Below are 14,929 nucleotides of genomic sequence, written 5' to 3' on the forward strand. Positions count from 1 at the left end.
AGACGCTATAACTATTTTATGTTGCAACTGGCTCATTCCCAAACTAACCAGTCATTTGCAGGCTCCTATTTCATGTCCAGTATTGTTAAGTTGGATTCTTGTGTTGACTTGCCACTTGTATTTTTGGGCTGCCTGTCTCTAGATCTCCACTACCTATGGATAATGGTCCATCAACCATACCAACCTTCATTAAGTTTACTTAAGGGGAACTCTTGTTTCACTCTCTCCTTGTTCCTTATGTATGCTCTAGATCAGACCTGGGCAAAGCACGGCCCGCGGGCCACATCCGGCCCGCTGAATAGCTCGGACCGGCCCGCAAAGAGTGTCCTGGTGACTCACCAATGAGTCCGGTGTCAGCAACGGGAAGCAGCGAAATTATGCACTCCGAAGCCTTGTTCATTTTGTTCACTTCTGTGCTGTGCTAATAGTTATTCAGGCCTTACTTATTCAAGCACCTCTACCAATGACGTAGGCTTGAATAACTTTATTAAACAGCACATAAGTTAACAAAATGGACAAGGCTTCGGAGTTTGTAGTTTCACTGCTTCCCGATGCTGAGTAAGTGATGCCACTGTAACTTCTGAGTGCCAGGATGCTCGTTGCGGACCTTGGGGAGTGCCAGGACAATCGTTCCACGCTCGTCATTTACCATTTTTTTAAGAAGGGATAGTATATGTATGCAGTATACAGGTATTGGTAGAATGAAGTTAAGGGCTCATGCACACTGCTGTAGTTTCGCCCGGGCCGTAACCCAGGCGAAACTACGGCGTGCTGCTGCGGAGAGGAGATGGGAGTGCTCCTTACCGCTCCCCTCTCCATTGGCAGACACGGGGGCCGCGCCGTAAAACGGGGTGAAACACCGGTTGCTCACCGCGCCGTATTACAGCGCCATTCATTTTCAATGGCGGCCGTATTCTGGCCGCAAATCGGGCGGCTGGAATACGGCCCCATTACGGCAATGTGCATGGAGCCTTCGTATGTTGGTCTGGCCCTCTAAAACCATTCCAATTTCTCATGTGGCCCCATGGGAAAATTAATTGCCCACCCCTGCTCTAGATGATCCTTTCCAACTGTAATAGCATCCTCTGCCTCTCAGATAAATGTTCCCATTCACAATATTAACACACTCCGAAGAAATAGTTCCTCTGGTTTCTCCTGATATATTCCAGATCATCTTGTTAAGTACAATAAAGTCTTTTTTGGCCCTCTTACATTTTTCAATGCCTTTTCTTATTCTTTTGTCTCAAACAACCAATTTCAGACACAAGAGCATGCTGTATATTAATCCTTGTCATTTTTAGGCATCGTATTAGAGGATAGTCATCAGAGTTGTTGCAGAAAGCATCAGAGCCCTGTATCATTGGTCACTATATGCATTTCTTTATAAATATGTTTTTACTTAAGCACTTAGATATGTGTTAATAAAATCTTTTGAACCTTTACCATTCATACTGGAGTTCTGGCCATATATAAGAGAGGCGCATATATATTGCCTTCAACCAATATTAGCAGTCTTAAGGAAACGGACTTATTGTCGGTATCTAATGTCCTTTCATTTTTATTAATCCAGTTGGTGCGAGTTTCCAGTGGCTTGTTATTGTTTTATATTAAAATAATTTGGTAGTGTTCCTCAGAGTTCATTTTAAACCTTGTGTTTAATTGAAATCTTCTGAAAACAGAAAATATGTTATGCGCTTCAAGGAATTATGTTTCTTTGTTATGTTACGCTTTGCTCAGCGGAGCCTGTGAGTAAATTTAAGACACACATGGGGAGGTAATTATAAGAAACAATTAGAATTCAAGCATAAAACTAGCAACACATATTTAATACTATGAAATCATTGGTATTAATTTAAAATGTTTTATTGATGTAGTATGAAGAATAAATGTACACTATTTTCCATACTATAATAAAATAAGGCATGCATGCTGTTTAACGACTCGCTAAAGGGCTATGTAGCGTCATCACAAAATTGTGCTGCTATCTGAGCACAAGTCCCCTTCCTTAGTGACCAGGTTAAATAATTTACATTTGGAAGATTGGTTTCTGTAGAAAAAGTTCTTCGGTATTGGGGTATATATTGTTCCATCAACAATGGGTATATTTTTTATATTTACTGTTCCTTTAAGTATACTGCTAGGTTATTGCTTAGTGATTGCTTCATACTCACCAAATGAAAACATGCCATTAATGTTTATCTTATGGGGCGTTTTGCTCTGATGTATAATGAATACAAAGAATCCGTAGCAAAGTGAGGAAATTTCTACATCTTTAGGGTGAGAAGTGACTTCACGGAACAGCAGTCTCTCGTGGTCTCACAAGGCTAGTCTCACATTATGGGGCCCCTCATTAGCCGTCTAGATCTTCTAAATACTGCATTGACACATTTTTAACTCAGCAAGAAGTCTTTATATTTCAATAGCCATGTTATGGTATCCCCCTACACCATTGGGTCATAATACATTTTAGTTCTACGAGTAATAAACAGGTATTGAAGTACCTCCCCCTTGTGATACGCAGATCACTATGGCATACCCCTCGACACTTTAGGTGTCCAAGTTGGAGGTGTGGAAGAGCCCAGAAGAGGGGCTATACAGAGAGAGAAACTTCATGTTGCTTATATGGAGGTCATGGGTCGACCACATGGGAGCTGCACAGGAGGTCTATACTGCAACAGCTCCCTGGGCTAGTCATCAGAGGATATCAGAGGATCTCTTCAACTGGCCCATGATCTGGGACTGTTGGGAGGTATGACGAGCTGGACTTAGCACAGCCTGGCAAGATGAGCATGTCCATGAGCCAAGCCAGCTCACAGCCACAGACATAGTTCACATCTGCTCTAAAGTCAGACTTCTGACTCGGCCCTAGCTCGACATCTAGCTTTGACATCTCAGACTGAGTCAGGTATAGGCTTGAACCCACATTAGCTGGATTCAGTTCTCCAGATCGAAACGCAATCTGTTAGTTAATATTGTACACAAATTGGTACCTGTCTCTTCTGAAAAATATACTACTCTGCTTAAGGCTGCCATTAAACGTAGATGCCCATATTGAATTGTATGAACCAAAATCCATATGTTTGAGCTTCGTCTGCAAGTCAAAGTCTGTATTGAATCAAAATGCAGTATTAAAACCTGAGATCAGTATTACATTTGTATTAAACCAGACAGATGCGTTTCATTGAATACCAGTGTTAAGTTAAAGGCTTGAACCGAGAGCCATATTAAATCTCAGGCCTGTATTACATTGAGGCCTGCGGTGAGCTGAAGACCTGCTTTATATCAAAAGCCTGTCCTAAATCATAGCCTCTATTAAATTGAAAGCCTGTATTTAATCAAAGTAGGTATTAAATCGAAGCCTGTATTAAATCGAAGGCCTGTTCTACGCTGGGACTGGAAGAGTGTTCTCATCCGCAGAGTTATTTTGTCCTTGGAAAAACAAACCAAGGAGGGGGGAAAAAAAGGCAAAATGACTGATTTGAGTCTGGTAGATTTATGAAGTTCTGGGCCTGCTGTTATTCTGCAGTCAGCGAAAGATAAACACTGCCAAAACTGTGTAGGTTTCAAAACCTGCCCGCAAGCAGAAATTCTTCAGTTATTGAAAGTCATTTATCATTTTAAATACATATGCAGTGCTGTGTTTCTGAACTCATAAACATTTTCGACTAAACTAAACCAAGCTACGTCTCTTTCAGCAGTAATTTATATTTAACTTTTTCCATATGCGGCCTGTCGTTTAATGTCATTTCCGGAACAACAAGGAAAGCTAAAGAGGAATATAACATGTTTTGGCCTGCTGTACGAAGAGCTGGCAGTGGGAGAAATCTATCTTGTGCAGCCAATGCTCATTAATCATTGGGGCTGCCGGCCTGCCAACTCCTTTCAAGATCTTTCAAGAAGTGTTTTCACCGAAAATAGATCGGTCCTGCTTTCACAGTCATCAATCCATGTATTATAGTTTGTTTCAGGCAGCTGTGACAGACAAGGGTTTTCTGTTCAAGGGGTACTGACTTCCACAGGCTGTCATATCATATGCTTGATCAACTCTGACAGCTTCATTTGTACCTACAGAATAGATAAAAGGCCACTTCATTGAAACAAATAGAGAGAGCGAGGGAGAGAGGGGGTGAAAAAAGGGGGGGTTCTCCATGCCGAACTTACGCTTAGATCCAGTGTTGAAGAACGGAGAAGGGGAGAGAGAGAGAGAAAATGGAGCCTGGTTCGGGAATGACTCTCGGACATGATAAATTGTGTCCTTAACGGGGTGATTATGAGATGAAAAACAGACACGTTCTGCCATATTGCCCTCCCCAAAGGCATCCCCCACAAGCCACAGATATGCTTTTAACACAGTAATAAAAATAATAGAACACTCTTTGGATACTTTGTTGCTTATTACTGTATGTGAGTAACTTTACACGTAATGAACAAGGAACAAATTATCTATTCATGTGATCCCAGACGTATAGATATGTATTATAAAATAAGCAGGGATTCCGGGTGAAACAGAAGTCCACTGGGTAGCAGATTTATTTAAAGAGACATGATTGCTACCTAACCACCAAAACTGACAGTCTAATTGTGAATGCATTAGCAAGGACAAGGGGAAGCTCTGTATCTTTTCCAAGAGTCTTTTGCATTAAGCCCAAGTTTTGTAGGTTTACAGAGAAACTGCCATATTTAACCCGTTTTGGGCCTAGAAGTCCTGGCTCATTACTCTTAGCTGCGCTACAAAGATTTGGGTACTACAACATAGCCGGAAGAATGAATGTATTAGATTAATTCTACGGGAATGCTAATTATACCATAATTCATTTGGGTATATATATATATATATAATGCAAAGTCCAATAGTGTCCTGATGAAAGTCATTAAAGACTGAAACGTTGACCCTAATGGAGCATCATTGCATTATTTAAAAAAGAAGACCTGAGTGCTGGTAACTACTTGTGTATTTTTATATATATTTAAAATATGGAAGATGAAGGCATTTAAAAACATTTAAAAACTGTTATAGACACGTTTATACAAAGGAGTGACCTATGGCTTATATTTCACCTGGGATACTTTGACCCATGGAAACCCATTTATTACAGCTAAAGAACTGTACAGAAAGAGAGAAGGTGATAGAGTTCCAATGGCCAAGTGTGATGATTACATAAATCTTTACATTCAAGTACATAGTATATAATGTATAGTAAATCAATAAAATGTAGTTAACATATGTGCTTTGGCCAATTAGTAAGAACAACAATTAAGCATCAGTAAACTGCCTACCAGTGAAAACCAGTAGAATGCATTTGTTTATTCCCAGAATATTATAATCAATGTGTTTAAACCTTGAGCAATTATCAGGGACAGGCAAAATAACTTCTGGAACACTTTACTTCCCAGCCTATTTCACAAAAGCCCATAAATCATAAAAATATGAAACATGAGTAAAGGAAGAACTGAGAATTAGGGGTAAAGGTAAAGAAGGAGAATGGCTGAGAAAATACTGAGAAAATCACTTAATTTTAAGTAGAAAGGCATTTCAGCCAGTTCTATGATAGCTTAGCTTTTGTAATCCACTTATATGATTAAGTTAAAATGAATTGAATTTGCCCATGAGATGCCTATTTGTGGTCTCATGAGGGTTAAATTATACTTTATCATTTTAAACCCTGTACATGCTGTAGAAATGGACGTGAAGTGAAGTAGGTTACAGGTATTTATCACAGCATCTGAAGAGTTCCTATATGGTCTAGCGGTTAGGATTCCTGGTTTTCACCCAGGCGGCCCGGGTTCGACTCCCGGTATGGGAATAACTATTTATTTTTTTTTAAGGTCTAAATCTGGAGGATTCCAGGCTTAAATGTAATATTAGAGTCTTTTACTTTACTGAGAGGACAGTAGAAAAGTGTATCAGCAAAACTGCTAGAGGTAAATATATTGAGGGAATGTAAACATGTGTGACATAGGCATATGGCTGTCCTGAATCTAAGAAAAGAGCAAGCACTGATTAAGGTTTGAGTCTTTAAAGCAGAAATTGTAGGTTTCTGGATCAACACAGTAGGGACACAATATGTATATAGGTTGAACTTGATGGACTTTGGTCTTTTTTCAACCTTATGAACTATGTTACTATGTAGGTAGACTAGATGGGCCTAGTGATTATTATCTGCCTTCAAATTCTATGTTTTAACTGAGATTAATAAGAATAATAAACATATCAGGGTAGCTGTGCCATAATTACCAGGGCATTGGCATGTATGTCAGGGTATGCATGGCTTGAAAGCACCATAGGAGATGAAGAGGTCTTAATCACGCTACCTTTTTGAGCAAACCTCTTCCATTTTCATATGCCTCTCCTACAAAGCTTTTTTTTGTAAGTATGGGGTGCCAGTGGGTCATTGGAGGTATGAGATGAAGACATGCTGTGATGACAAGAAGGACATTGAGATTGAAAGGTTGGGGGAGAATGTGGAACTCAGAGGGGGGTGCATGGAGGGCTTGTTAAGGGTCTTCAAGCACAGGCTAGCCCGGGAACCTTTTAACATTATTGACTTCCTGTCCGTCTATGAAAGACGCAATTAGCGAAGTTGGTGACATATCATTTAGTCCAATATTTCCCTCCACGTGTTAACCAGTGCTATCTTTCCCTATTTCATGCCTGGGTAATTGATGTGTCTCTTTCAATACTAATGACATCAACATCAGTAGCATTTGGTATGTACCAAATACTGATGAAGATTCTTAAATGCTGACCATTTTTTTCCTTACTTCCTATAGTAAATGGGCTGGGTACCTAGGTTAACATTTAGCTTTACATTTGCTCACCATTATGGCTATCCTGAAACTGAGATGAGACCAATAACTGATTAAGTCTACAGGCAGGCTAAATGGGCTGAATGGTTCTTATCTGTCGGTTGAATGGTTCTTATCTGTTGCTTACCTAACGTATTTCTTTTCTATCTAAAATAAATAAAAGATACAATCTTAAAGTTTTAAGCGTACCAATAGCAAACATAACATTGTAACAATTTAAATTATGAAAATTATGCAGGCAGGAGTCCAAAGTGACTCAAATGGTAAAAAAGTGCTAGTGTTGCTTCTGGGTGGAAGAGTCATATGAGCACATCATACACATGATCCCACCTACTTGACGGCACCTACATTCCAGCATCACAGGTCGCACACCCAAAGGCCAGCCCTGGCAACCATACTGCACATATGACTTGCCCAGGACCCAGATTGCACACATAGGACTTGCCCCAGCACTGACATTGCATCCACAGAACTTGCCAGCACCCAGATTGCGCACATAGGACTGGCCCCAGATATCGTCCCATCCCTTTGTATCTCTCCGTTTTCTCCCTCTCTCCTCTTTCTCTTTGTTTCCCCCTTCTCATTATCTCTCATCTTTATCGCTTCTCACCTCCAGTCCACCCCACCTAGATCTGCGACCCATGCTGGCCCCTACCTTGCCTTTAGGTAGTGCCGGCCCTGTAATTATAACTAAACACTTACATAGCCACATTTAAAATCAAGCGCCATCAGCACAGTATACATGCATCAATACCTAAATACATAATACATAAATTATACATAGATAGTATGGCAGGAACAAGTACTGTTTTTTGCATTCTCACCAAAACTTAAGTGTGCTTGCCTTTTTTTATTTTTAGAGCACATGCGATTCCATGGCACTATTACAAATAAGTGACAAATACAAAATTACTGATATTGTAAAAACTGACAATATACAAAATTAACAATGGCACGAACAATCATATGCTTTGTTGAAAGCATTGTACATGAAATGATGAAAAACAGCTTTGGGGTCAGACTTGCACCTTGATAATAACCACATAGACTCAGTGTTCATTTAATTACATTTGTGTTGATGGGTGTGTATTTCGTGTAAATATTTTGAAGCACTGATAATTAACATTTTGAACATGAACAAAAAACAGTCCTTGTGTATGCTGTCTTACCACCTCCAACCACTATTACACAATGATAGTTTTTATATTGTTATAAACATGACCTACTAAAGTGATTCTTTTCAGCCATTGGCTGTCTTACCTGTCATGGATCCATCATAGCACGGGTTTGTTTTCCTTTTCTGAAATGGAATTTCTTAGATTCACTGTTTTTTGTTGCGCTGTGTCTGTCTATATCAGTAAATGACAATGGAAACCCAGTTATTATTATTATTATTTATTGTTTCATATAGTGCCATCAAATTCCATAGCACTGTACAATGGCTAGACAAGATGTGACAGGTAGTATATTATTATTATTATCTATTCTTTTATATAGCGCCATCAAATATAACATAACAATTTGATTCACATAAACAACAGGTGAGGGGGGCCCTGCTCAAAGAGCTTACAATCTAGAGGTCCTGTTTACCTTATGTTTGCGGAAGGCACTCAGCCAATGAACCAGCCCTCCATTGAGAGAACCCTCTATAGCTCCTAACTATCATAGTTTAGTTTTTACTAAAAAAAATCACTACATTAACTTAATATAACTAGTGTATTCAGGAATATACCTCAGGCATGCACTTTGCTTTTGTAGCATTGTTTTACATTGGATTTTGTATTTTTAAAATAACTAACAGCGGTAATTGATGATCCGGACTGCCATTAAACCTTGAACTCTGAAAGGTGAGAGACAAACCACACTTCAGCCTTTAATAGTGGATACGTGTGTTGCCTTCACTTAGGCCTCAGTTATTGCATGCATCAGCAAGTCTCTTCTGTGTTCCTCAAGATTGAGATTGCTCTGCCCGTCTCTGTCCTTTCCATTAACAGTAACGTTCTATAGACTGGAGGTAGATCCTCTCTCAGGAATTGTGTTGGTGCTTCTTTGAAGATGCTAAATACACCCAGTGGATCCTCCGTAACAGGAGCAATTTATACATTGCCTTACCTGAAGTAATATCGGACATCTCCACATTCCAGCCATACCATTATAACATTATTATCTTTATTATCATTATTCTTTATTTATTTATGAAACTCCAACATTTCCTGCAGTCCTGTACAAAAAACAATGCCAAATAGTAAACATTCACACGCACACTACAGGAAGAGCGGACTACGCTTTCATACAACTTAGTCTCGAGGAGATAAGGTTTTGGGAAACAAATGAAGTAAGCACTTCATAGGGCTGTAGAACACACCCATGCATTCAGGTTTCTTCATATTTCTGAGTGGGTTGGTAGATAAGTAGAACATCCTCTCAGCAGAAGTGGTAGAGGTTAATACAGTGAATTAATTTAGATAGGCATAAAGCTATCTAGAATTTAAGATAAGACCAAAGACTGATTAAGGTTTGAGTCTTTACAGCAGGATAAAGGGACAGACTAGCCAAGCGAAATGGTTCTTATCTTCCATCAAATTCTATGTTTCTGTGTTCCTACAAGAAGAGTGTTGTATGGAACATGGATGTCTTGCATTAGAGGTCCCTGATGCACGTGATGGCTGCTAGTTAGATAATGGATTGTAATTCCATAGGGGAGGTTAGCAGAGAAAACGGGTCAGGTCAAAAACTGGTGATTTCTTAAGCCGAGATGTACTGAAAAGCCCTTTGTTTTAGTGGAAAAAAGTAAGAAGAATGCGCTGTATTTTTCATTGTTAGTTGTTCGGTATTTCCGTGCTTTGTTAGCTGTTCACGTGCAGTGTATTTAATTATTCAGTTTAAACAGATCAGGATTAATAGCCCTGACTAATACAGTATGTGACTTCACCTCTATCTTGGCTTTGGTAGGAGGCTATGAAAGGAAAGTGGACACCAGAGACTCAGCTGATTCCAGAGACTACATTACTGCTGAACATCTATCAACAGAACAAAGTAGTAACACAGACACAAAAAAATCAAATTGCCGACTATCACACACGCAGAAAAATATTCATTTCATATACAAAATATCCATATCACACAAAAAACACATACATATCACAGCCAACACAATCCCATATGGGAACTCACTAGCACATACTCAGATGGGACACAAGTACACCATCACTATGCAGCGGTATGCGCATGCATTGTGTACTCAAGCTTTAGGACAGATCGCAGATTAAACCAAAGTTTATAACAGACTGTAGCAAAGGGGTTAAACACGCAAATCCAACAAATTCAACAAACAGGCATATACTACACACCACAGGCCCTTAGCAACTGCTGCAATAAATCAATAAGAAAGCCAGCCTGCCAGTTAGACTAAACAGACACACTCTTTTTTTTTCCAAGCATTGCTGACCCTCATTAATCACTCTGACAGCCCTAAAAACACATTTCCCCCTTTAATGACTGTATTTGAGTAATCAGTGGCTTTCTTCCTCAGTTAGATTTGGGAGGAACAGACAGCTGGTGTTATTGTATGCATTCATCAGTAGGAGAGAAGAAAGCCTGGGGGTCAAACGGGAGTCAAACTCCGTGGGTCTCCCTTCTGAAGAGAGACTTGTTATGCAATAATGGAGTAGATTCCGGCATTGCCCAAAACAGTCCCAATAAAACCCCCTGCGGGGTAGTTCTCTATACATTCCGATCCCCTATAAAGACATGCTAAACCCTTTTGTTACCCGAAAATGTGGCAAGAAAGAGGTTAAAAGATGCATTTTGCTCTGTATATGGGTTTATGGAATCTAAGATAATCTGAGATCATTAAAAATATGGATATTTCCAGGGTTGGCAAAAAAAGAAATCTTTGGGGCAAAATGTAACCTTAACCTGTACCTAATTCTAACACCATTACTTTGCTTCTTAGCTTTGCTTGCCGCTTGTGGCCGTATTGTCACCTTTCGTCATCAGTGGAGATCTTCCTTTTGTAAATTATGTGTCGTAAATAAAATGGGGACTATCACCTATTGGCCAATGTGTCATAAATATTTACCTGTGCCCCTCAAGTTACGCAAGTTCGTCTCCATCACTGTTCCTAGAAATATGATGTGTGCGGCTTGGGCTAACACCTTCACCTTTAATATCAACTGCATAGAAAAACTACAACTGTGACCATTGTTGTTGAAATGGTGTGAATTTGATAGGAAACACCTTGCTTAATTTTCACCTTTCTTATAAAAGACAGTTGTTGAATGCGGTGAGTGTATGTAAGGCCTTTCTTTCTCTTGGGGGCGGCAGGTTTCCTGGTTCTATTTTGCTTCCCATAATTTAAAAAATTAGGCAAGCCATATTTTTTTCCTTTTTGTCCCATCAGCAGTTCCAGGCCCCACCAGATGGGGCGTAATTGAGGGGATGCAGCAAATTCTTTGAGCAATTGTGGTTGAATGTAGTCTGATCAGCAGGTTTTCATGGTGATTGCTTCATATTTAGTCCCAGAACGGCTCCTTATGAATGCCAAATATATTTTCTTTGTCCCTCTATGGCATTCTACATATCGTATGGTGTACAGGATGACAGCCTGGTCTGTCCTATGCATTATTATTACTACTACAGGTTATAAAACAGGTGCACCCTTGGATAGGTTAACTACCACTGTCAAATGGGGTGCTTTACGAAAGCTTTAACATTATTTCATTAGAGGTTTCAGTGGCTTCAACTGAGTCTGGGCCACCAGTCCTACTTGAACAAGCCAGTCTGCCTCAGTGTTGGGACATCTGTTCCACTACTGGGCAGAATTCTTCTCTTCCACCCAGTTGGCCCAAGAGTGACATTCGGAAAACTGTCTTATATGCCTAGGTCTTTAGAGGCATTGCCACCTCAGCCAACTTTTCCCTAACACATATAAATTTAACATAACCTAACGCAGTGCCCTGCGGCACGAACATTCTCAGGAGCTAACGGCTAATCAACTGAAGCGGATAAATAGGGACTTCAACTACATAACTGCAGAGCCGGTTATATATTTTTAAAAATAATGTATCGGGGCTGCTTTGGCTAAAATACACTACTGAGGCTATATTGGTTAAACTACAGCCTTGCAGTATTTATTCATGCTACCCAGGTTAAAATGCACCATGTTATTCTACTAGTCAAAAAACAGTCACCGCTAACGCAATGTATTAGACATTAGAATGAAATTTACAATTCTCTTTTGAGTATTGGCCAGAATAAAAACTATATGTAAAGTCACTATGTTGCAAAATATGATTCAATCCCAGATGACACTGGCTCTTTTCTCATAATCTGTGTTTTTGGATTAAATCATGAACACTCCAAGGTTATAGATAAAATCCCAGGAGAGAATTTTGGAACCATAATTACAAGGAGTCTGCTGGTTCCAATCTGTAGATATTGTGATAGGGAAAGACCACAATTCCCCAAGGGTAGAAACTACTATAAAATCTCAGTTCCTTTGAGTGAACATATTTATCCTGCACAGATGTTTAAAGTAGTGCAGGGACACAATAACTGGAATTTTACTATTAACACCAAAGCGGCAGCCTCCTGAGGCTTCTTAGAATGGAGAATCCAATTATCTGGAGAGGTCACTGGTCACAGTGACTGGGCCTTGATTGTTAGATGGCTTTTTTCTGGATCCTGCAGGGGGTAATACTAGAATAACCAACCACTCTCATCCCTGTACTTAATGGTTTGTAAATTGAACATGAGACTGTGGTTGTAGCAGAGGCTCTCCAAAGTCTCCAGGATATGTGGTTCCTATGACTTCAGAAGCACCTTAGCCCACTTGAACTGCTGGGTGTGGGATATAACTTTTGAGTGTTTCAGAGCGTGTTTGTGTGTATGTATTATTTAGGCCTGAAGGTGGGCCAAGTAATCTGTTATAGTAGATTATAGGAAATGTTATCCTTACCACTATTTTAGGTATCAGTTCATTGATGTTTTGGTACCCAGCGCCCTCCAAAATTTTAAATGATGCCAAGTCAGAAGATGCCTGTCTGCCAACCAGTGATTGGGTAGATGAGGTGTATCGAGCCATGATATAAATTGACATAAGTAAAAGAATGACTGTTTGCCACCTTTTTTTCTGATCATTAAGTTTTTTTGCTCACTGGTTACAATGTTCTCTGTGTTATCATCATTCTTTACTCTTTTGTATTTAGCCCTCTTTTTGTACTTTAGCACTTCCAAAAGGACACAAAGCTTTACGTTCCTGAGGTTTTGCTTATTGATATATGAAGGTTCTTTGTGGGAAGAACAGAGTCTGTACCTAGGCCATACTCTTTCTCAGTGTTGGCAGGATCCATGCCCAATGAACCCTGCCCATTGAGGATCATTGTTAGCAATTCATTTTCTTTACTATGCATCTTTGGAACAAATATTTTTTTTAAAGATCAATACCTCTAAATAACACAGAACCAATGCTCATCTACATGTGTTCCAAAATAAACAATTAAAAATGTATATATACCGTAATTAAAGCAATGGATCTATTATGCAAAATATGAATCATTCTTGTATTGAGAATGGAAGAGGGAGCTAACTTAAAAAAAAATGAAACAAAGACCACAGTTACCTAAACAATAAAAATTCATTAATGAATGCTAAGTACATAATAACATATTGTTATTATGTACTTAGCAAAATAACTCGTGTGAGCAGGGCCTTCGTTACGTCTTGTTTCTGTAAGTCAAATTGTTATGTTATGCACTACTTGTTATGTTCTGTCTACCCATTGCACGGAATACGATTATGCCATATAAAATAATAAACAATAATAAAACATATATACAAATTTGATTTGGGTTGTGCTAAATATGGTTCCTTGTTCCATTGTTATCAAACATTATCACTCTGGTCAACTGGGTTAGTGATGATGAACTAAGAGCCAGTGCTGATTTTCAACTGATCCATAGCAGGTAAATGACCTTCATTTTAGGGACAAGTTTGAAGGATTAACATTTGAAGGACATCAGTGCCTTTCCATTCCCCCGACCTCAGGACGTATGTGAGAACAATGCAAGAAATAAAGGTACATGGGGTGCTAAATATCAGCTCAGCTTCGGTACCTTGATTGGAACCCATAGATGAATGCTAGTGTTAGGTTGACAAAACGGTGACGTATCTTACAAAACATCTGTAAATAAAGCATTCCTCTTATAATGAGTGGTAACTAGCTGAGTAAAATATCAAGCTCTATATAAATATCAAGGCTGTGATCAGAAAAGATCCTGATGGTGCCATGAAGAAGAATGATAGTAAAAGCCTACTCCAGAAATTGTTCTTGTTTGTGTAGATAATGGTGGGTTTTGCAGTTTTGTTAGTGGATCCCAGAGGGTTCAGTAGTGGAATCCAATTTTAACCAGCATTTTGTTCCAATACAAATACTCTGATTTAAACTTTGATTTTAGATGACATAGTGACCCATTCAAGGCATGTTGTTTAGCGGTGCAGCACATGGCGAGGTGTCAGTAAGGTAAATTACTTTGACAGGAGCATTTGGTGTAAACTAAAGTAAAGGAAATTAGGTCAGTAAAGTGCTGAGACTGTAAAACCGATGGTATCAATCAAGGTGGGAGACTAACAGCAAACAAATTAAGACACCAGTGGTATCTTGATTGGAAATGTACACATTGATGTTGGTCCAAAATAAACATTATAGCTTCCAAGTATTCAACTTGGGGCACGTCCTCGTTTGGTCCTGCAGATCATGTTTATTGTGGGGAGAATGAACATGTCTCACAATGCATTAAGCGGTCTGTCTGAAAGGCTAATATTACTATTAATTATATTTGTGGTGCCTTTATCATAATACAAAATTACTCGCAAAAAGAAACTTCAGGCAGACGGATCTCTTTTTCACTCTTTCACTCTTTTTCACTGATTTTACCCTGTCCCCTTCCATTTGCCGGTACTATTATTTATCGTTTAATATAGTGCCATCAGATTGTATAGTGCTAAAGGCAGCAAGATACGGGTAATATATATATATATATATATATATTATCTTCTGTTTGAATGATGCTATCCTTGATATTAAGTTTTTTTGTGTTCATTATCAATACCCCTATTTAGT

General features: G+C 39.1%; 1 non-coding gene across 1 annotated transcript; it reads left to right on the forward strand.

Moving 5' to 3' along the window:
• Nucleotides 1–5,732: 5,732 nt before the first annotated feature.
• Nucleotides 5,733–5,804, forward strand: TRNAE-UUC (transfer RNA glutamic acid (anticodon UUC)). Its single transcript has one exon. It is a non-coding gene; the product is annotated as a tRNA-Glu (tRNA).
• The last annotated feature ends 9,125 nt before the right edge of the window (nt 5,805–14,929 follow it).

The sequence above is a fragment of the Sceloporus occidentalis genome, unplaced genomic scaffold (genome assembly GCF_023333645.1).
Source record: "Sceloporus occidentalis isolate IW3139 unplaced genomic scaffold, rSceOcc1.0.p SCAF_26, whole genome shotgun sequence".
NCBI lineage: Eukaryota > Metazoa > Chordata > Lepidosauria > Squamata > Phrynosomatidae > Sceloporus > Sceloporus occidentalis.